Genomic DNA, 23663 nt, shown 5'->3' on the forward strand with positions numbered 1-23663 from the left:
AGAAAATGGTTTGTAGATTAAAGAAGAGCTTGTATGGTTTGAAGCAAGCATCAAAACAATGGTACTTGAAGTTCGATCGATGGATGTTGAATCATGGATTCACAAGATGCAACTCGGATCACTGTGTCTACACAAAGAATTTGGGAGATGGGAAGTTCATTATCCTAATGTTGTATGTTGATGACACGCTGATTGCAAGTGCTAACATGCAAGACATCAAAGACCTAAAAGAGGAGTTGTCTAAATCTTTTTCAATGAAATATTTAGGTGTTGCAAAGAGGATACTTGGTATGAGGATATCAAGGACAGGAGGAAGAAGACAATAAATCTATCTCAAGAGAATTACATCAAGAAGGTACTAGAAAGGTTTGCAATGCAAAATGCAAAAATGGTTTCTACACCTTTAGCTAGTCACTTTAAACTAACCAAGGATATGTGTCCAAAGGCACAAGAGGAGATAGCCTATATGTCTAAAGTTCCATATGCTGCAGCGGTGGGTTCTCTTATGTATGCTATGGTCTGGACAAGGCCAGACATTGCACATGCAGTGGGAGTTGTAAGTAGGTTCATGGACAATCCAGGTAAAGAGCATTGGCAAGCTGTGAAGTGGATACTTAGGTATCTAAAAGGGACAACAACAAATGCTTTGTATTTTGGAGGAACGGATATTTTTCTAGAAGGGTATGCTAATGCAGATATGGCACGTGACAAAGATACTCAAAGGAGCACTGCTGGCTATGTTTCACGGTTGGAGGCACAGCAGTAAGCTGGGCTTCAAAGCTGCAGAAAGTGGTCTCACTTTCTACCACGGAAGCAGAGTATGTAGCAATGACAGAGGCAAGCAAAGAAATTTTGTGGCTTCACATATTTTTAGAATAGCTTGGATTCAAACAAGACAATTGTGTCTTGTACAGTGATAGCCAAAGTGCTATCCATCTTGTGAAGAACTCAGCCTTTCATTCAAGGACAACGCACATTGAGGTGAGATATCACTTCATACGCACTCTTTTGGAAGAGGGACAACTAAAGCTAGGAAAGGTGCATACATGCGAAACTCCTGCAGACATGTTTACAAAGGTGGTCAACAAGGAGAAGTTGAGCTTTTGCTCATCTTCAATCGGCATTCAAGGATAGAAAGCCAGGATGGAAAGCAGTCACAGGTTTGGTTTGGAGATCAGTCTCCAAGTGGAACCTGATTTAATCCTTGTAATTTTTTGTGGTAAAAACACACATTTGTAAGGCCCCCATTATGAGGAGAAGCCATCGTGCGTGAGGAAAAATCACTCACCAAAAACCAAAATTTTCGCGCCTAGTCTTGAGCCTAAGCTCAAGATTGGCTTCACCAAAATATTCCTTTTTGCCGGAATGTTATGGCCGGACGATGGCCTGAACGATGGCCAGAAAGTGGTCGGAAAACGATCGGTCGGTTGGCCAATGGCCGATAGTCAATGGCCGGTGACCTGTGGTCGGAAGTCAATGATCGGTGGCTGGTGGCTGAATTCAAAAGCGAACTTGTCTTCTCAAGGGCGGCCACACATGGGCGGATTGAAGGGTCCGATTTGGACTTATCTACACAAGGGCGGCTACACATGGCTGCCTCTCATGAGAGAGGGCAGCTCTTTTGGCCTATAAAAGGAGGCCATTTCTACACACATTTCATAGTGTGAAGTTGATGCAACAAGGTGGGTGTGAGGTGGTGAGAGTGAAGCAAGGCGGGAGCTCCAAAAGGGTATAATCCCTTTGTAACCTACTTCTTGTTTTGAAGTACTAAAGCCATTGAGTGGCTGCTTTCTCGTGGACGTAGCCCACATTGGGTGAACCACGTATATCGTGTGTACTCTCTCTCTCTCTCTCTCTCTCTCTCTCTCTCTCTCTCTCTCTCTCTCTCTCTCTACTCTATAATCTCTTGTGTGTGAAAATTATCTCTCTCCATTAAGTAATCTACTCAATTACTACTTAGCTACGACATATTTCCTAACAGTGTATCACTGCAAATTGAGCTAATTTAGCCAATAGTAAGAATTTTTAACTCGACTTTGGCAAAAATTAAACGATTGATGTGCAACTCACAAACTGAGTGAACATGTACCAATTTGGATCCGATTGAACCCAAAATTTCCCGGTGGCTTTGTATTATGTTGGTCTGACATTGTAGAAGTTCAAAAGTCAAAAATGGTGGCTCTGTGTAGAAGTAGTAAATAATCGTGATTATTTACTTTTGTCAATTTTTAACACTTTTTGGCTTGGTTTGCCAAGTATACAACCTGTTAAGGTCCTTGGACAAGTTTCAACAAATTTGGACAAAAATATATTCAAGTTTATCAAAACTGTTTTGTGTCCGCAGACTCTGATTTCAAGAATCTGGCCTAAGTCTTACTTTTGTGATCCAAATTTCACCAAAATTGATTTGTATGGTCTACTTGATATGCTTGACCTTGTGGTATACTCAAATTTGCAAAATTGTCAATTTTGAAGCAGATATAAATAAACGCGATTATTTACTCCAGCTATATTTTTACAAATTTTTGTCCCAATTTTGACACAGATATATTAAGCACTTTAACTTAAGGTCTCTAGCCAGGTTTCATCAAGTTTGAACAAGTTTTGATCAAATGAGTCATCAATTTTCTGTCCGCAGACTAACTCTGTAAATTTGGTCACAATTTTCAATCCAATTATCCAAATTTGGTTTGTGGGCTTATTACAACATGGTAAAGCTAGTGGTATGCCAACTTGGTCAAAAAAAGTTTAAAATTGGGGCATATGTAAATAATCGCGATTATTTACAATTGATAATTTTTTGCATCTTTTTGGTCAACTGAGCATGTACACATGTTTATCACATCAATATGAGCCTATGAATCAAATTTCATCAAGTTTGGAAAAAACAAATCCCAATTTACACTCAAGTTTCAGAAAGTCAGTACAAACTTTAGTTTTTATCCAATTTTTGGGCAGTTTGGTGATCCAAATCTTTTGTGCCTTTACAAAAGTTGTTTGTACATATGCAATGAGTCAATGGTATGAACCTTGGTCAAATCTGAGCTGAAAGTTAATAATCACGATTATTACCTTCATGCTTGAAATGAACCAATTTTTGCACTTTTTTCAAGGACAGTCCTTTTATGAGTTATTTTAAGCCTATGAATCAAATCAAAACTTAATTTGGCCTAAAATGTCAAGAAAAAGTAAATAATCTGAGTTTTGGCCAACTCTTGAATTTTTTTTACCTCAAAGTGTCCTTGAGCTTACCCACTGGTTCATACAACTTTTAAGCTTACTCTCCGGCCGGATTGAGTGGTTTGGAGTCTTTTCGTGCTATTTCTAGCCCTAGACCTGAAATTCTGCCACTTCAAATACAACTCACAATGATTCTTTCGGAGAGAGTTGTTATGAAATCCACCTCGGATCCTACTTAACCTACTCCTAGGTTCTTAAGCAATGGAGTTGTGGAAAGTGTCCACAAACACTCGTTTTCTTGTTTTCTATGGTTTCCTAAGCATTGATCTTAACTTGTCTCGTCTATCAATCATCCTCAAAATCCTAATCTAGTTCTACAATCGTAAAGGCACTTAGCAAGTACAACTTACCTCCAAGCTACCTCTAGACAGCAAAAGATGAGAATCTTAAGCTATGCGATTTCTAAAAGAAAGTTTTTACTCTAGGAGATCTGAGAGGAAGTTAAAGGATAACTTCACAAGATGCTCGTTTTTTTTCCTAGTTTAGATCTCTTCGATCCCCGACAATGGCACCAAATGTGGGACACGTTTCTAACCTCACTATCCTATCTTATTGTAGTTTTAGTGAGAACTACGATTAAATTGTCAATCCATGGGACGAAGCTGACTGGACTAGTGCATAGAGGCTACAAGAGGTTGTCAATCTCTCAGAAAAAAACTAACAACTCGCATCTAACTCAAGCTACACTCAAGTGACTGAAATAACAAAAGCCAATCACTCATCGACATACAAATCACATCCGTTACAGAATCAAATGATATCCAAATGTAACAAAACTTCTAGGTCATGTTTGTAAGACCTAAGCACACATGTTTATGGTCTCAAACCCCACTTTAGGTCAAGTGCGAAAATCGCGATTATTAACAGCAGTGGATTTTTGATCTAGTCGTTTTTGACCTAGAATGCATCTAAATGCTTAGCAATGCTGCCCCAATACCCTGCCTTATCTTAATTTTTGATTTTGAAGTGTAAATTCCTACTTATGATGAAATTAAGCCACGGGTCGGCGATGCCAAAAGCTACGAAATACTTTGATGTGTTTTCGTCAATGCGTAGAGCTCTTACTTGCGGTTGCAATGCAACAAACACGACTGCAATGTGATAACCGTGGAGGGAGTAGGAAGTACGAGAAAGAGAGAAGTGAGTACTGTTAGCTTACGTTGTGTATTTTATTATCCAAAACTTACAAATAACTAACAAAATTTGGCTTTTATACCTTAGCCAAGGTTTTTGGTGGTCAAAACTAATAATATGGGAGCTCTGGCAATGACAGGTTGATACAATCTGGAAGCTTGTAGCCCCGGCTCATCAATTATAAGGTTTATCTAAAAAATAGGAGTTACAATATTCCCAATTTATCAAACTAATAAGTGTTTTTACAATGAGAGCTCCAGAAAATGGTATATGTGGTGTCCGTGTTAGCTTGCTGCTAACAGTTATGCTGCCGAAATTTTTGTAGCCATGTTATGTTCTAAAAATGGTTATGCAAGATTTGTTGTGCTCACCCTGAGTTGGGTAGAGTGCTCACCCGTGTGATGTGATTGGGTTATCGGTTACGCTTTGTAATTGGATCATGAAGTGATTTGAATGGTTTATGGTAGACGTGTAAGGGTAGAGACCCTATACAGTCTAGCTGCTTGGAAAAGATTGTTTGTGCATATGGAAGATGGTAGTGTGACTAGACTTACGTGTTATGTTTCTCATGGAAGTGTCGCTACAAGACTAGGATCACCTACATTGCTTAGCCTTAGATAAAAAGGTCGTTGACCTGGGGCTTTGCTGGATCGGGGGTGTTACCTAGGTCTTCTTCTTTTTTGTTAGATGCATCTACACGGTTAGTGTGTCAGGGGTTTAATGACCTACATGACTAACATTCAGGGATTTTTCCTTGGCTTTACCTAAACACCCAATGATGGGCCTCGATGAGATGTGGCGCTTAAACTGGTATGGTTGGTGTTAATACCCTACCACCTACTGGTATTTGGGATCCTTTCAGAGCTTGAGTTCATGGAGGGAGCTGGCGAAGCGGCCCCAGCTTATGTCTGACTCAGTTAGGTTTGGAGGTGTTCTGGCTCGCTCCCGGGCAAAGTGAAATTCTTTCTATTCGTAGTAGAGAGGAAGCGGATGGGTGGACCAGTCGATCCCTACACAAGGTTCGGTGCTCTGCTAGTTATTTTGTTATACTTCTTTTTGATGTTATGGTATACCCACATTTTGTTATAGAATTAATACATGGTTTCTTGTTTCATTTAGATAGGACATTTAAACATTCTTTGTTGGTTTGACACTATTGTATGTGTCGGCTTTTGACTTTGATTTGTGGAGATCAACTAAAACTTCTGTCCTTGATGATCTTCATAGAAGCATTTGTCTGTAGATTCTGATGGAATCTCGATCAATTGGAAACTTCCAACAACCAAATGATCTTTCAATGGTTTTTGCTTTGAAGGAGTCTGTTGGCTAGAAGCTCTAGGGCTTCTAACTGCTGTAGCATTTCCTGGTATTAGAGCTAAGCTTGATGGATTTACAACTCCCCCCTTCCTAGGGTGATCACTATAGCCTGCTTCATTGTAAGAGTTCAAAATTGTTTGGCTCTGGTTTAATCTCACCTTTTGGGACTGTGAAGGTACACTTTGGGTAGCACTGTTGATGTTTGGTATCTGTAAACCTTCTACATAGTTTCCTATCTATCTTCGTGAAACATGACAAATATTACCCAAGTCAAGCTGTAAATAGCATTATCTTTGCCCTGATATTGTCTATCCCATGGGTCTCCTATGATATCAGCTTCTATGGTTTCATGTCCCAAGGCATCATAGATGCTAGACTCTCGTCTATATCTACGACTGTTTTGGTCAAAGTACATGTTCGTTTGGTCACAATGTAGAAGCTTGATTTTTGATGGAGGAGATTTTGGCTCTGAACAAATTTCTGGGTTCACTTGGGTAATATCCTTCATCTCTAGAGAGGATGGGCTATAATAAATTCTTTCCTCTGAAATGAACCATCCTTTCTGATATATCATTGGACGCACTTCTATGAGCTGATACGTGGGCCGTTCAAACACAGGTTGATCCTTTTTGTACAATTTTCCTTTTTGGTCTACATAGTGTGCATATGAATTATGTGTGCCATACAATGCTAACATCATTTTTTTTAATGTGTCCCTTAGACTCGTGAATGATTGCACACTTGTGGAAATGGATGGAAAATCATTTGCAAATTTAATAGTGTTTTCAACCTTCGGTGATATCTTGACACCTTGACTAAATTCATGCAAGAATTTGTTGTTCAAAGAATAAATTTTAAGCTTTTCAGGTGCCTGTGCATCTTTATGCTAATTTTGAACTTGGAGTGTTTTTATTGATGCTTCTATTGGTAATGCAGAATCATCTGATTGCATTAAAAGTGACGAGTTAAATGCACTTACATCAAGATTTGCATTTCCAATTTGCTTTGTACCTTGCTTGGCAGTTGATGTATCCATGTTGTCTAGATTTCTTGGATAATCTTCAGTAAAATGTCCACCTTTTTGTCCACAATCTGAGAAATATGCCATGACTGGTGGTATTTCAATTGGCTCTGTCATGTCAAGCTCTACCTGAGGAGCTTCTGCTTCTACGCTTGCCAAATTGTCGAAATCTTCTTTTAAAACACTCAGCATCAAGCTATGGATTGCTCCATCTTGACCTTTGTACTGTCTTTGGCTTGGTTCTCCAATTAGATTTTCTCCTATGGGTTGATCTGTTGGATCTTGCAATTCTGGTTCTTGACCATAGATCTGACCACTGTAATCCATATACAATGATCCTGATTGCATATGCACCAAATGGATGCTTTGCGGACTTGTGCATGTCTCTGGATAAACACTTGGGTTGACTTTTTGAACTTCTATCTGCACCTCATCTTTGAGCTTACAATACCTGGTTCCACTGAAGTCAGTGAACATCTAGGAGTTTTCTGAATCTGGCTTTACACTGATCAATAGGATCTTGGCTCCTGTGCTGCTTTTGCTGCTCATAAGATACCTATGACCTTCTGAATCTGTGTACAAGACTTTATCTCCATTGTAGCCATAAAGCTGTAAAACCTGGTCGGTTGCAGTTGTGCATGTGTTGCCACTACTACTAGCATGCTTTGCTGTACTTCAATTCTCGATTCAATTTAAGTCCATGTTGGCTTAATCCACAAAAACTGTCGATTGGCAGATTCTAGTATTGATTAGCAGAATTTATGCTGCTCGTACTAGCCTAATCTGCAATCGCATGTGCCCCTGTTCATGGAAGCTCAATTTGCAATGCTTGATTTTGGAAAATTTCAAAAATTTCTACCGCTCACGGCTTCAGTTGGTCTTTTGGCTCGTTTAATCTGATTCGCTTTTGGGGTTTATGAATCTTCTGGCTTTGCAGTGTTTCCTCACTGTGCGGTACTCTTTTCGGCTTTACCTTTTCGATTTGTTCACTTTTGTGCGGTTTGCTCGACGGGTGACTTTTTCCGACGGTGCGTGTGCTTTTTGCGTTTCGGCCTCGTTCTAGCTTTTTCTGACTATTTCTGACACTTTTTGGTTTTTTCTGTCTTTTTATGGCATTTCCAGCAATTTCTTTTTTATTTTTCTAAAATTTTTGTGAAATTTTAAATTTTCATAATTTTTTGGTATTTTTACGATTATTGAAAAAGTTTTGATTTTTTATAATTTTTTTGGTAATTTTCTAAATTTTTTGTGATGTTTTGAAGATTTTATGATTTTTACGGTTTATAGAGCTTTTTTCAATTAGTGTTGATTTTTATAATGACTTTTTGTGACTTCTTTATTTTTTATAATTTATTTGTAAATGTTTTTTATTTTTTGAGATTTTCTTGAATTATTGGGATTTTTTCTGATCCTTTTTTTTTAAGATTTTTATTAATTTTGTGACTTATTCTGTCAATTTTTTTATTTTTTTAGAATTTTCTAAGAAGTTTTTATTTCTTTATGAGTTTTTTTTTTCTTTTTTTGGTAATTTTGACATGATTTTTTAATCCCTTTCTTAAAATTTTTACTTTGTTTTTTACTTTTTTATGGTTTTTAATGTTTTTTGTGATTTTTTGATTTTTTTGATTTTTTTAGAAATTTTAGTGTTTTTTATGAAATTTTTAGTTTCTTTTTTGTTTTTTGTTTTTTTCTTTTTATTGAATTTTTTATTCTTTTTATTGATTTTAATTTGATTTTTTGTTTTTTGTTTTTTTATTTTTTTGTTGATTTTTTATTCTTTTTTATTATATTTGTGATTTTTAAAAACTCTTTTTATTTTCCTCTTTTTATTGATTTTTATTGGATTTTTTGTGATTTTTTAATTTTTAATTTTTTTTAATCAAATTTATAAAGCCAGGGGACAACGAGAAGCCGGAAACGGGCGCTGAGTTTGCACTGATTGCGGGGAGTAGCAGCACGAGTGAAGAGTCTGGTAGCCGCAGGGTACGGGTCAGCGCCCTCTAGGCAGCTTGGCATGTAGCAGGCGGGTCCGGAAGGGATGAGAGAGAGAGAGAGAGAGAGAGAGAGAGAGAGAGAGAGAGAGAGAGAGTAGGGGGAGGGTGTAAACAGGGCAAGGGCCCGGGCTGGCACGAGGCAAGAGAAATAGAGGGAGAGTAAGAGGCAGTGTTCGGGAAAATGTGTCTCAGCTTAATATCATGCCGTTTTCAATTTCAAAAATGTCGGTTCAAGGCAAGGGGGAGAGGAGAAATTCCCTCCCAAAATAGAGAAAAAACCCGAAAATTAAACCTAATTTTCTCTCGGAAAATTCAAGAAGGGACTTTTCTATGTCTAGTTGAATATGAGAGAGAGAGAGAGAGAGAGAGAGAGAGAGAGAGAGAGAAAGTTAGAGATAGAGGGGAAGAGAGAGAAAAAGGAAGTAGTTAGAGAGAGAGTGATTGTGTGTGTGTGTGTGTGTATGTGTGAGTGTGGGGTGTGTTCACCCGAAGAGCAAAAGAAGAAGAAAGTTTTAACGTCGCAGGAAATTATCCCCAGGGACCGTAAAGATCTATCCGACTCGAAGATATTTTATGCGCCGCAAGGCACAGTGGGAGCCGAACCCAGCATTTCCTTTTTTATATTTTTTTATTTATTTCCGAAAATTCCAAAAATAGGCCAAAAATCAGCCGAAAACTCCAAAAAATCGCCAGAAAATCCCAAAAATTTGCCAGAAAAGTCCCAAAAATTCTCGAAAATTTCTAGGAATCTTAGAAAATCACCGACATTCACCACCGAATATTTTTGATACGCAAAAGCACACCGAAAATAGCAGATTTTACCGAAAACGCCAATTTCGACAAAATTGTCCACCTAGCCCCCGAAAATAGTAAAACGCTCAAAACTCAACCATGGAAGGCACGAATGCGAACAAAATGATGTCGTAAATACGCACACACAAAATAGCTTATAAAGATCGCAAAATCAAATTTTAATGGAATTATCCAAAAATTAATGCAAAAATTAGAAAAAATTTGCCAAAATTTTACAAAAATTATCCAAAACATTTGTACAAATTCTCCACACATTGGCGAATTCTGGTGCAGCCAAATAAAATCACCAAAATCACATCAATTAAATTGCCAACAATTTTATCAAATAAATCAAGAATAGGCATTTAAATCGACAAAATTAGGTCAAAAATTGACGCAATTAGAGTGCGTAAATCCCTGTTCTGAGCACAAAAATGCAGCATTTCATCATTACACACATCATTTATGCAATCAAAACGTTGAATTAACCATGCAAATTATACACTTTTTAGGCACACACACACTAAAAATTGGCAGTTTTTACCAATCTTTAGGTGCGCACACAGAAGGGTTAAACTTGTCGGATTTGTAATGTGACTTCACAAATCAATAGTTGGGCATGAGCACAACACAAATCAATCATCACAATTGAAAAATTATAATGTACACATTGATTTCTAAGTGCTCAAACATGGGCAAAATAGTGCACACACACCTAAAATTAGACATACACACACTCAATTAGAATGCACACACATTCAAAATCCACAAAAACATAAACACACAAGTGAAATTAGTGAGGGAACGCATTCGTTTATGCCACACTTACACTAGCATAGGCCATCGTCCCCGGCAACGGCGCCAAATGTTGGGGTCTCATCGTTGCAATAGCTCCAATGACCAACAAAATTATCAATCCGGAGGGATGAGCTATCCAGCTAGGGCATGAAAACACTCACACGGTTAGTGAGCTAATCGTGGAAACACAAATGGTTAACTCTATGAGGTGAGCTTCTCAGCCTATGTAGGAGCTAAGCCACAATGAAGGGCAATCTCCATATCCACTTCTCTTCACCTCCAATCAACCCAATCACAATCACTACGATTGCAAGTCGCACACAATACTTATCCTATCATGCAACACACTAATCGCAAGCACAATAACATAGATCTATTGAGCACCACACTCCAACCAAACCTACATACACACACAAGCAAGAGAGGGCAATCACACAAGATTATAGAGGGATTAACCACTAATTAGTTAAGATCTAGTTAATCTAAGCATCATAGGCAATCATAAGAAGTAAGAGAGAGGCATAGTGAGAGAGAATGAATCATTGATTAGTGTTAATCAAGTCTCATGAGCAAGGAGAAGCTCAAGGACTCCATAGCCACACACCTCAAGAGCTCTCACCAAAGAGTGCTCTCAACAAATAAGCTTGAGAACCCTAATTTCTTTTACACGCTGCCATATATACCTAGGTTTAAAAAATATGCAATATCCGGGCGCCCAGGCCTTCAGGGCTCACCATTTACTGAATCTACAACCTAGGCACAGTAAGTGACCTATTCTCTACAACTTGGAACTCCCATTGAGCCCGAAACACATTAAAATATTACAATGGCTTGAAATAAATCGGGAATTTACAATACATGACCATTTTGGAAAAACGTGGAAAATGTGTAACTCCAATCTTTACTGCTTCTTTGCATTCATCCTCGATGTGCATTCATACATCTTCGGTCTTTAGCAGCTTCTGTTAACTGATGTTGACTCTGTTGACACCATACAAATGATCTCAACCCTTCACATTGAAGACGAAATTCAAGAATCCAAGGACTTAATGAAAGCTCAACAAGTCTTTTCAGACCTCTACTATGATGCAACAAATGAGTTAGAAGAATATTCAGCTACCTCAGATGATTCAGGGTCTGAAAAAAAACATGTGAGAGCTAAACTACTCATGGAAGGAGGGGAGGAAAAGTTTTTTTACTTTCCAAACCAGAAACCGAGAAGACAAAAATGGTATGGAAGAAAAAGAGACAAAGAGGATTAGTCTTATAAGACAAGAACATTGTTCATTTAGAAAGCATTTACATTTGCTTACTCTAGTGTAGCATTGTAAGCATTGACAAGGTTCATACTATCCTTAATCTGTATTCCTTGCATCCATCTAGCATCTTCAAATGGATAATTTTTGAACTTAATAAGATATCATTGGATAATCTTACCATGCCGTAGTACCTTGTCTTCATGCCGAAGGATAGCTTCGGGTTGTAGCACCTCTTCTTGGTCTTCGATTTCTGGAGGGTCTTCAATAATTGGTTCTATTGGTGGCTCTCCTTTGTAGGGCTTAAGTAGGCTCACATGAAAGCATTGTGTATGAGCCAATGGTTGGGCAACTTGAGTTGATAAGCCATGTCATTTATTGGCTTCAAGATTTGAAAAGGACCATGGTATCTTTTTGCTAATTTACTTTTGATGGCTCGCAGGATTTTTTCCCGTCGTTTGCCTCAATCAATCCTTTGGAAACTTAAGTAAGACCCAATCATTTTCTTTGAACATTAAGGCCCTTCTGTGCTTGTTACTAGCAGCTTTTTGCCTTTGTTGAGAGATGGATATAGCCTCCTTAACCTTTTAAAAAGATTCTTGTAGGTCATGGCTATACTCATCAACAGCTAAGATCTTCCCATGCACTTTAAGTAGCAAGGGACTTTTAGGTCTTCCCTCTTGGATCTCAAAAGGTGTTTTTCTTGTAGTAGTATGGATAGTATTATTGTACGCATACTCTACAAGGGGTAAGTACTTCTCCCATTGTGATTGTTGATCTACTTCTGTAACATAAGTCTTTAGTAGATCGAGTATCGTAAGATTGGCTATCTCACTTTGGCTATCGGTTTGTGGGTGGTAGGTCAAAGAGAATTTAAATCTTGTACCTAGATTTTCAAAAGAGACCTTTCTAAAAATTACCGGTCATTCTAGGATCTCTATCTGACACGATGGATGTTGGTAGTCCATGGTGTTTGAAAATCTGAGATATGAAGATGGTTGCCATTTGGTGTTCCTTAATAGTCTTTTTGACACGAGTAAAGTGTGCTTGCTTGCTAAACCTATTGATTATTGTCCATATTCATGTATTCCCATGGATAGACTTGGCAATGGCTTGAGTAATCCACATTTTGAAACATACTCTTGTATGTCTACTTTCATGGTAGGCCAATAGAAGTATGTCTCTACTCCTCGAAGAGTAGGTTAATTGCCTTTATGCCCCGCATAGGGAGGAGCATGGGATTCATACATGACTTTCTCACGAAGGGAGTGGGTAACACATAGCCTATTGGCATGGAGAAGATAACCATCCTGCAAGGTGAATGGTTCCTCTTTCTTCCCCAAAGCAAGGGCTGGCATTACATATTTGAAGTCAAGGTCAATAGCATACTCATCTATCATGGAAGATAGATCATTGTGAGTTGCTATAGACACCGCATTGACTTTTGGTCATCGTGAAAGTGCATTAGCCACTTGATTGTGCTTACCAGTAATGTGAGCAATATGAAAATAAAATTGCAAAAGAAAATTTGCCCACCTCATTTGTTTGTCGAAAAGCTTGGTTTGAGTCATGAAGTACTTGAGACTTTGGTGATATGTCCATAAAATGAATGGAGTCCCCAATAAATAGTGCTTCCATGTGTCTAGGACATGTAAAACAGCTAAAAGCTCTTTCTCATAAATGCCCAAGACCTGTTCATCTGTATTGAGCCTTCGGCTCTCATATGCTATGGCACGCCCTTCCTGAAGCAAGACTGTTCCAAGGAAATCACCACAAGCATCGCATTGGACCTCAAATGGCTTTGAGAGATCCAGAAGCATGAGGACTGGTTGAGAGGTAAGCTTCTCTTTGAGCATGTCAAAAGCTTTTTGTTCCTTAGCAGTCCATGAATACTTAATGTTCTTCTTTGTTAAGTCGTGTAATGGCCCTACTATTTGAGAAAATTTTGCTATGAAGCGTCTATAGTATGCACACGTACCAATAAATCTTCTTAGCTCATGTAGATTCCTTGGATTAGGCCATGCTTTTATTACCTCTAACTTTGATGCATCCATACGGATACCATCTTGAGAGATAATATGACCTAAGTATTGAATCTCTTGAAGGAAAAATTCACTTATCTTTTGGTTAAGAAAAATCTTGTTCTCCCTCAATGCTTGAAAAATCACTTGGAGATGTTGCTTGTGTTCCTCCAAGGACTTGGAGTAGATGATGATATCATCAAAGAACACTCCAGTGAACTTGCAGTAGGGTCTAAATATTTTCTCCATCAAACGATTGAATGTGGCTGGTACATTGGTCAAGCCAAAAGGCATGACTAGATATTCATAAAGACCAAATGTTGTATGAAATGCGGTCTTTAGGATATCTTCATCCACTAACTATCCTTACTTGATGATAGCCACTTTTAAGGTCAATCCTCCTAAAGTAGGAGAGCCTTGTAGCTTATTAAACAGATCTTCTATCCGAGGCACAGGAAATCTGTTTTTGATAGTGATATGGTTTAGTGCTCGATAGTCCACACACATGCGGTATGTACCATCTTTCTTTTGCACTAAAAGTAATGGAGAACAAAAGGGAGAGGAGCTAGGCTTCACCATCCCTTTGTCTATACCAATTCTTGTACTTTCCTCATGATCTCCTCTTGTTGAGCTTGGGAAACTCGATAAGGAGGCTTGTTAGGCGGTGAGCTTTCTAGTAGGAGCTCAATTCAATGGTCATCATCCCCTCATTTTGGAGGTAAGTCCATAGGGATATCATTGATAAAAACATCTTGGAATCCATTTAGAAAAGTAGACAAGTCTAACTATTCTTGATTCCTACCATTTTCATTTGATAAACCATTAGCGTCATTAAAGGATTCTTTGAAAAAATCATGTACGCAAAAATCGAGCTTTTCATTGACTTATCAAAAGCTGGTGAATTTACAAGTGGTATAGTACGACCAGACTCATTAGCTTCTATATACATGTTCTTTCCCCTGTAGGTGAAGTAGATTCTCCTTTTAGAGAACTTCATGTTGGCAGCCATGCAATCAAACCATGGCGCCCCTAGGATAGCATCCTCATACTAGAGAGGAGAGATGAAAAAGTCTTCTTTGTCAACATAGCTTTGGACATGAAGCCTCAACTTCCCAATCAAGGGAGAAACAGAGACTTTCTATCCCTTGAAAGTTGTGTCAACTGTTACAATATCTCCCATCTCGAAAGCTTGAATGCCCAACTTGGTGGCCAACTCCGTTGATGTGAAGTTGTGAGTAGAGCCAGGGTCAAACAAGATGAAGGCATCATGCTCCCTTACCTTTCCCCAAGCATAGGAGAGAGATGATCCTTTGCAATGAGCATCCTCTTTTGGAGCTTCGATGGTGGAAGCCCTAGGAGTCTCATTACAAGCATTTTTCTTGGGGCAAGAACGATAGCCATGTCCTTGCTCCCCACACTTAAAAAACTTATGGTCCTTGCGAAAAGCTTCAAGCTCTTCATGAGAAAGTTTGTTTTTACCTTTGTAAACTCCCTTCTCCTTGGACCTATTGTTGTTGTTGTAGGAAGTACCTTGGGAAGAATTTTGGGTATTGGTTTTCCCCTTTTGCATCATTTTTGTATTTGTTTTCCATGGGTTTGACATTCCGTCTAGCCCCTTGTTGGAAATTGATGCGGGAAGCAACCATGGTGTGGTGGATTACTTTGGTGATAGAACCAGACCATTTTGAGTTGACATACTTAGCCATTTCTTTAGGTAATCCTGCACAAAATTGTTGCTTTTACTTGGCGAAGTCTATCTTTTGGAAGACAGTAGCCTTGAGATGTAAATCCCAAAACTTGTTCACATATTTATGAATAGACTCATGTGAGAGAAGCTTCAAACTACACCATTCAGTAAGTACTTTGTCCTTTGCATCGCTTGCAGGGAATTGCTTCATGATGGAAACTCGTAGAGTTTTCCATGCCTTTGGGGCTTCACCATTGCCATGAAGGCTAGCCCACCATTGACGAGCCAAAATCTGGAAGTGCATAGCTACATGGCGTAGCTTGGAGGACTCCGTGAAGCCCTCGTCTCCAAAGGCCACATCAAATTGTTGGATGAAGTTCAATACTTTGTTGGTTGCACAAAAGGTGCCATCATATGTGAGAAAAGAGATAGTCTTTCCTCCCTCTTTGAACTTCTTGAGCTTTTGTGATCTTCGCCATGCAAGGTATGATTTTCTATGTCCCCCCCTCTTGTATTCTCTAGGAGAATAGCCATAGCTTTCGTCAGGAGATTGAGGAAGGTGAAGAAGAAGGAGAGGAGGGTGGCCTCTTTCTTGACCTTTTCTTCCTTTGTTTCCTCTCTTCCCATTTGGAGTGACAAGGATAAGGACTGTGTGTTGACCGTTTCCTCATGGGAGGAGTTGGCGATCATCTAGACCGCCGTCTTTGTGGAGCCACATCTTCAGAGGAACTTAGGGATTCATTATTTTCTTGTTCTTTGGATTCCTCCTCTCGTATGGGAGAGAGTCTTCTTTTGGGGGTCTCATCAAGAGGCCTCCTAAGCTCTATCTCCTCTTGGAGAGTAAGGGAAATCCCATAAGCACAAAGTTGTTGAGTAACTTCGGCTTGCAAAGTAGGGTTGCCCATAGCTTGATGCAACCTAGTAACAAGATAATTGATAAACATGGGGGCATCATCATTAGCACCTTCATGTGCAAAATCAAAGTTATTAATCTTCATTCTACTCTCTTGGTTATTGTCAGCCATGCTAATTATACTTATGTGTTTACTTAGTGTATTCCTTGGCAACTTAAAACCTTAGTTTCTACTCCTCTTAACCTTTGAAAATAAGCACTTAAGTATCCACACCCGCGGCTCAAATTGGTTAATTATAGAGAGTAGTGGGGTGGGTCTAACATAGCAAAATTGTCGAGGGATAGCTCCTTTCGAACTTCTTATGGCTCAATAATGGTAAATCCGTAGGCAAGTCTAAAAATATCCCATTATTAAGACCAAAGCTCCTGAGGTGTGCACCATATACCACATAGTGGACTCAACAAAATCGATAATAGATCCTAGTCCCACTTACCCTAATATAATTAACAAATTCAACTATTAATAGGCTACTTAAGGACCTCGCTCTAGAAACAAGAAACCGAATGCTCTGATACCAATGTAATGGAAATGGCCTATGAACTTTGAGAATAGCGGAATTAAGAGAAATAGAGTGAGCATTTTTGTGAGATTACTTTGAGAACATAGAGGGTGAACTTAATTGATGGTAGCAACATGAACATAGTACTTAATTAACTTTGCATGAACAATACTTTTGCAAGAGAGAGAGTATTAGAGAACATGACAATAGTTGAGAACCGAATTTACCTGGAGCCAGTCCCCCCTCCAAATTTGTATTATAGATTCTCCCATCAAGAGAGACTTGTTACAATAACACGATCTTTGTGTTCCTTATTACCTTGGTGATGCTATGAAGATGAAAAGATTCATTCATCACGAGCTTAACATAAACTTTGCAAAAAGCATTAACTATCCCAAGGCCTCAAACACCTTCGAAGGTGGAGAGAGCTATCGGGGAATGAGGGTAGGAAAGAGGAATAAGAATCATCCATAGGAGAAAGAAATAGTTCCTCACTTATCATCACTCTTCTTGCTTAGCATAGTAATGAAGATGAAGAAGATGGCAAGCTTAAGCATTGAAGCATGGCTCTTGGTTAAATTTGCACTCCATAGCCAAGAGTGTTGATGTAGGCTCTCCACTTTTCAACAACCTTAGAGAAGGAGATGGAGCTCTTACACTTTGCACTCCACACAATGAGAGAATGTGTGTGTGTTTGTGTGTGTGTGGGAGAGTATACCCCCCCTCCCCTCTCATGCTTGGTCCACCTCTCTCTCTCTCTCTCTCTCTCTCTCTCTCTCTCTCTCTCTCTCTCTCTCTCTCTCTCGTATTATTTTATCGTTTCATTTGGACATGTGTCCTCTTTTTCCTCTTTGAGAGAAGGAACTTAATTATTTATTTTTATGTATCTAAATTCTCATTGGATCCCTTTAAAACCTATCCAATAGCATTCAAACACATCATGAGGGCCACATGTGGAGGATCATTTGAACGTGTGTCTTTTATGCTTATTAAGTCATTTGGTTGAATTAAATACTTCAAGGACTTAGTCAAATAAGCATGGAAACGTTGATGCCTCTTGAGAGTTATCTTTGAATTGAATACCTCAAGAACCTTAGTCATTTATGCATGTGAGAAACACCTCAAGCTTTTGGCCAACAAGCACCTCATGCTTGGATAGGATTTCCACCTCAAGGTCAGCCCTAGCTTGCCTTAGGTCAAAGGACTTTTGAACACTAACTTTTGGAGGTCTTTAATGAAGCTAATCCTACAGTCTTTAAGCTCCATTAGGTAGCATTGCTCTTTATAGCAGACCATCTCTCATTTGGACCCTTTTTAACCTTGGCCCCATGTTGAGACAGATCCATAAGCACATGTCTATATTCTAATCCTTGTTCCCGTTTATTCTCCCAGAATGTAAAGATGTCAAATCTTGGAGAAGAAGTAAAACCTCAAGGAAGTACAACAAGTAGCTAAAAGAGTATGTGGTGCATGGATGTGTGTGTGTGTGTGCATGCAGGGAAGGGAAGAAGCAAGACTACAATTATGTGTGGGTGGAGCAAGTGAGAAGCTCCTTATTAGTGTGTATATGTACAACTAATAAGTGGGGTAGTGGCCAGTGGGCTTCCGAAAAATGGATTTTCGGCCCCGAGCAAGGGCACATCACCTTTACCCCCCAACAACCTCCCACTTAAAGGTGAATGTGCCAATAAGTGGGTCCTACTAGATAAACTACTACTTTGTACAAGAAAATAAGTGAGAAAATCTATCAACCTATACCCAGTAGCTTGCTCACTTGAGCAACATGCAGTCGTATTGGCTCTAGTGATAGGCAAGCATGTGTATACATGCCTACACATAACTCCCATAGACAACTTTGTATGGTCTTCATAGATACACAATGCATCATGCTAGTGTCAATCACCATACGATCGACAATCCCTACTGCAAGTGCTCCAACTATAGCTACTAGGTTGGGTCTCAACACCAGTCGGTCATACATGAGACACCTGAACGCTGACAAAATCTACACAATCCTTGTTGTACTAGCCTCTTGAGTGCTATCTCCATGCACTACACCATTATGACTACTCATCATGTATGGATGTTTCATTGCTAACACTAGGATGACTACGTCCCTCTCATCCATAGGTGGAACGATTTGTCCTTGCATCAACTCATCAACATCTAGTATGAGCATATCAAAGAACTCCATGTCCAGTATCTCCATGTGTGTCTCTACCTCTGTTTGCACAAACTTTGACAACATGTTTTGTGTCTCACTAGAGCAATCTCGCTCCACCTCTGTCTCTACAAAGTCTACTGACATGTCTTGCATAACTACATGCTCTATCTCTTGAGCATATTGGATCTCATCAGCGAACGAGGCACATCCATCTCTCGCTCAACGCATGTCAACACAAAAAATAGACTAGGTCATGTTGTACCTCAAATACATGCATAGAATATACCAAGCCACTTCAGGCTCCCTTGGCAATCATTAGTGCTCTGCAATACATCTAGAAATACCTCTCTCTCAAAAGTATTTGACACACACAATCTACTAGCTATCTCACTAAGATCAAACTCTATCTCGGCTAAGGAACATAGCACACATGTTGTAGAGTATAGGATGTACCACTGGAAAATTAAAGAAAACATTTCTTGCACCTGCAATATCAAATGCCGAACCATCGGCCAAGTGGACATAACCAGAGCCCCCATTAGATAAAGTGATAGACCACTCACGATGTGGTGTGACGTGGAAAACTACATTCTCATTTGGGAGAAGTATCACCTCTAGAAGGCATGCAAGGAGAAGGAAAGCTAAAGGTGAACATGGCATCATCATCACACTTGCATATGAAGCCACCATTCTACCATGTGTCAAAATCTCATATTCATCACACATATACATCTTTGTTGCTACCTCATACATTTAAAGCAGTGATGCCTAATGTGCTCTATGTGATCACAATGCCAACATGGCCTATATCAACATTTACAAGACTGTCATCTTTCATGATTCATGAAAACTATCGACTCTGAAATATCACAGATGTTTGCTATATGGGTGCCGAGAAACCAATCATGGCAAGAGATACTAGGAGAAATCTGACAGAGTCTCCCTTTATTTGTAAGCCGAGCAAAAGCTCAAGCAAAATCTCAATTGTAATGGAAATGTCCTATCAACTTTGAAAATAACGGAATTAAGAGAATTAGCGTGAGCATTTTTGTGAGGTTACTTTGGGAACATAGAGGGTGAACTTAATTAATGGTAGCAACATGAACATAGTACTTAATTAACTTGGCATGAACAATACTTTTGCAAGAGAGAGAGTATTAGAGATTATGACAATAGTTGAGGACCAGATTTACTTGGAGCTAATCCCCCCTCCAAAAGGAGTTTGTATTATAGATTCTCCCATCAACAGGGACTTGTTATAATACAATCTTTGTGTTCATTGTTACCTTGGTGTGCTATGAATATTCAAAGCTTCATGCATCACAAGCTTAGCATAAACTTTGCAAAAAGCATTAACTATCCCAAGCCTCAATCCCAAGGCCTCAAACACCTTTGAAGGTGGAGAGAGCTAGTGGGGAATGGGGGTAGGGAAGAGGAAGAAGAATCATCCATAGGAGAAAGAAATATTTCCTCACTTATCATCACTCTTCTTGCTTAGCATAGTAATGAAGATGAAGAAGATGGCAAGCTTAAGCATTGAAGCATGGCTCTTGGTTAAATTTGCACTCCATAGCCAAGAGTGTTGGTGTAGGCTCTCCACTTTTCAACAAGCTTGGAGAAGGAGATGGAGCTCTTACACTTTGCACTCCACACAATGAGATAATGTGTGTGTATGTGTGTGTGGGAGAGTATACCCCCCCTCCCCTCTCATGCTTGGTCCACCTCTCTCTCTCTCTCTCTCTCTCTCTCTCTCTCTCTCTCTCTCTCTCTCTCTCTCTCGCGTATTATTTTATGATTTCATTTGGACATGTGTCCTCTTTTTCCTCTTTGAGAGAAGGAACTTAATTATTTATTTTTATGTATCTAAATTCTCATTGGACCCCTTTAAAACCTATCCAATAGCATTCAAACACATCATGAGGGCCACATGTGGAGGATCATTTGAACGTGTGTCTTTTATGCTTATTTAGTCATTTGGTTAAATTAAATACTTCAAGGACTTAGTCAAACAAGCATGGAAACTTTGATGCCTCTTGAGAGTTATCTTTGAATTGAATACTTCAAGAACCTTAGTCATTTAAGCATGTGAGAAACACCTCAAGCTTTTGGGTAAGGTTCCCACTAACACTTAGCAAGCCAACAAGCACCTCATGCTTGGATAGGATGTCCACCTCAAGGTCAGCCCTAGCTTGCCTAAGGTCAAAGGACTTTTGAACACTAACTTTTGGAGGTCTTTAATGAAGCTAAGCCTACATTCTTTAAGCTCCATTAGGTAGCATTGCTCTTTAGTAGACCATCTCTCATTTGGACCCTTTTTAACCTTGGCCCCGTGTTGAAACAGATCCATAAGCACATGTCTATATTCTAATCCTTGTTCCCGTTTATTCTCCCACAATAAATGATCAGTTTAATATGAAAAAATAATTTGGGTTGGTTAGATAATAGATTTTATGACATCAACCATAAACCATTCCAAAACTGAAACAAAGTGGGAGAGCTTTTGACCACTACACCAATAATAACCATGATCAAGTGCATCAAAATTGATGCTCATTTATGCGTAAGATTTCTCTATGATAAGTATACAATGTAAAGTCCACAATTTGCAAGCATAAACAGTGTTGGCACTGAACCAAGTGAGCCCAATCTACAACTCACCCAAGCGTAAAGTGCATAACAATATATGCAAGTGTTTGCTAGTGTGCAAAACGCATCCCATAAGAAAATCGTCTGCAAATATCTGACAAGGGTCCAAAAAACATGTATCATGTAAAGCATGTGACTACCTATAGTTTGTGGCCATATGAGCATAGACAACTCTCACATCTACAAGAGTGGATATAAGAACACTAAATCCATGTCCAAAACAAAACCTATCAAAGTGAGAGTAAAAAAATCAATCACCATCAAAGTGGGAGTCACACTCAACCACTAAACCATCAGATAGTAAACTACAAATATGCACAAAGCATGGCAAGAATTTAAGAAAAATTCGGTAGAGCTTCCCTTGTACTTTGAGAAAAATAACAAAAAATATCACCAAAATCACATAAACCATGAACAAACACTTGTTGTCTCACTAGAAAAACCACACATGGTATACATAAAGTACCAAAAGCCTGGCCATCTAGCTCACTCTTGAATAAGTCACTCTGTGGATGACTGCACCTATCCAAAATCCATGTAAAACTATGAATCTGCCACCTACAAACTGTGACTATCTCACTTAGTATATGTGCATGTATACAAAGAAAAAACCGCACAACAAACGATGTTGGCAAACTCTTTGGAGTGAATTACATAGTCATACATGAGCACAATACCTGTGTCGTATAGTTTCAATGAAAAGGATGCAACTTGTGAGCAAAACACCTAGAATTTGGCACACTACCTCGTCGATCGAAAAAACTCATTGATCAAAAATCAAACATGTAGCCACTTGTGGTTGTAAACGTTGTCCAAGCACCAAACTCACTTGTGGGAAAATCACTCCAAAATGGTCCATTGGAGCCGTATTTGTTGGATATGTGTGGCTGAAGAGGAAAAATAATTTTATGTCATGTGGATCACCAAGGAGACTACGTTGAAGAAAAGCCACTTCAAATGTGGATCACCAAGGAGACTACGTTGAAGAAAAGCCACTTCAAATGTAGGCTAGAGAACAGCCGATGGCACTCTCTCTCAATTTGTCTCATGCTATGTCGAGGCTAGGATGCCGACAAGGAGAAACCATTGGAGAAAAACCACTCTCAAATGGAGCTATGTTAGAGGGAGGGTAGCCGATGGTGAGGCTACACCCATCAAGAGCCAAAATTGCTCTCACGATGTCAAAGCTGAGAAAATATGGTCGATGCAATCTTCCACCGCCAGATGGAGTGCTTGTCGATGCCATAACCACCAATGCTTGAAGTTGATGCCGCGCCACCAATGCTGAGAAGAATAGTGAAAGCCAAAAAACCAACATTGATGTTGTATGCACATTGAAGGAGGGGTGATATGATCTCTCTTCCTCCCTTGCTCTCTACCAAAGCTATCGAAGGATGTCAAGCCGATGTCGGGGATGCTGCTTACTCATCAATGCTCACGTGCACAGTACCTATGTGTGTGTATGCACACTCCGAGCGCTCTCTCCCTCTCTTTGCTTATCAGCAAAATCAATGTGTGTGTGTGTGTGTGTGTGTGTGTGTGTGTGTGTGTGTGTGTGTGTGTGTGTGTGTGTGTGTGTGTGTGTGTGTGCGTGCGCGCACGCGTGCATGTGTGTGTGTGTGTGTGAACACACCCTTACACCCAATCACTACCTACCCTATTGCTTATTTCTTTCTCTGCTCTACACTCTATAGTGATAGTGTGTGTATGTACACACTCTAAGGGAAGAAACATGCAAAAAAGGTTCAATTCTTCCTCTATCTCGAAGATGCCTATGATTGTGTGTGTGTGTGTGTGTGTGTGTGTGTGTGTGTGTGCGTGTGTGCGTGTGTGCGTGTGTGTGTGTGTGTGTGTGTGTGTGTGTGTGTGTGTGTGTGTGTGTGTGTGTGTGTGTGTGTAGCTGTTTAAGTTAAATAAATAACACACCAATGAACAAGATGTTCAAAAAGACGACTGGCTAAAGATGTCAAGGCAAAGATAAGTATAGAAATAATTCAGTCTTTGAATCATAATTGTACAACATAATAAGAATGAAGTATCATTCCAAAGTAATTTATACAAAGGTAAAAACTATCCCAATTGCATCATTAGATATTTCCAAAGTTGGCCTGCAGCAAGCTAAACCTCTTTAAGCCAAGACAGAATTCTCACCTGCATCCATATAGTCAAGACAACAGATA

Source organism: Adiantum capillus-veneris, chromosome 19, assembly GCF_014529385.1.
Source record: "Adiantum capillus-veneris isolate H3 chromosome 19, ASM1452938v2, whole genome shotgun sequence".
Lineage (NCBI taxonomy): Eukaryota > Viridiplantae > Streptophyta > Polypodiopsida > Polypodiales > Pteridaceae > Adiantum > Adiantum capillus-veneris.